The sequence below is a fragment of the Carlito syrichta genome, unplaced genomic scaffold (assembly GCF_000164805.1).
Source record: "Carlito syrichta isolate Samal-C Ts95f unplaced genomic scaffold, Tarsius_syrichta-2.0.1 Scaffold314799, whole genome shotgun sequence".
NCBI lineage: Eukaryota > Metazoa > Chordata > Mammalia > Primates > Tarsiidae > Carlito > Carlito syrichta.
Window position 1 is genome coordinate 106,781 of NW_007258895.1, and position 1,161 is coordinate 107,941.

The 1,161-nt window shown below is 45.8% G+C and overlaps 1 protein-coding gene across 8 annotated transcripts in view; it reads left to right on the forward strand.

Annotated features, from left to right (window-relative positions):
* Positions 1-1,161, forward strand: part of COPS3 (COP9 signalosome subunit 3) — a 37,155-nt gene that overhangs the window by 6,468 nt on the left and 29,526 nt on the right. The window lies entirely within an intron of this gene.

Consider the following 1,161-nt stretch of genomic DNA (forward strand, 5'->3'; position numbering starts at 1 on the left):
TCCAACTAAAAAAAAAAAAAAAATCAAAGGTCCATGGACTGGGCATGGTGGCTCACACCTATAATCCCAGCACTTTGGAAGGCCGAGGTGAGAGGATTTCCTGAGCCCACCAGTTTGAGACCAACCTGGGCAACGTGGCGAGACCTCATTTCTATAGTAAATCAAAAAGTTAGCCGGGCCTGGTGGCACATGCCTGTAGTTGCAGCTACTTGGAAGGCTGAGGCGGGAGGGTCACCTGAGCTCAGCAGGTCCAGGCTGCAGTAGCTATGAGTGTGCCACTGCCCTCCAGTCAGGGTGACAGAGTGAGACTCCAACTCAAAAAAAAAAAAATATCAAAGGTCCAAAGGAACATTGCTTAGAATTCTCTTCAATCAAATTTAAGCTGTTTAAAACCAAATTAAATAGCCTTACTCTAATTGGGGTTCCTTTAAACACTGTACTTGATGTTAGAATTCTTTTTGTGTTGACATTATAGTATTATACATTGGAATGTTGTGATTGTAATGAAATTTAAAATAAATTAGGAGAAATTAACTTAAGTGAGGGTCTGACTTTACTCATGCTGGGATTCCTGAGACAAAAGTTTTTGTCAGCACTAGAATTTAGAGAAGAAACTTTGTCAGAATGGGAGAATCTAGAGCTGTGTCCATCGGTATGGTGGCCACTAACCATATGCAGCTTTTAAAAATTAAAATAAAAGATTCAGCCCGGCTCAGTGGCTCAGCTTATAATCCTAGCACTTTGGGAGGCCGAGGCGAGTGAACTGCCTGAGCCTGCAGGTTCGAGACCAGCCCGGGCAATTTAGTGAGACCTTGTCTCTACAGTACATAAAAACTTAGCTGGGCATGGTAGTGCACGCCTGTAGTTCCGGCTACTTGGAAGGCTGAGACAGAAGGATTGCCAGAGCTTAGGAGGTTGAGGCTAGGCTGTCTGTGAACGTGCCACTGCACTCCAACCTTGGCGACGGAGTGAGACTTCAACTCAAAAAAAAAATTAGCCGGGCTTGGTGGCTCAGCTTGTAATCCCGTGCTTTGGGATGCTGAGGTGAGTGGATTGCCTGAGCCCGCGGGTTCGAGACCCGCCTGGCCAACTTGGCAAAACCTCATCTCTACAGTAAATCAAAAAATCAGCTGGGTGTGGTAGCGCACGCCTGTAATTCCC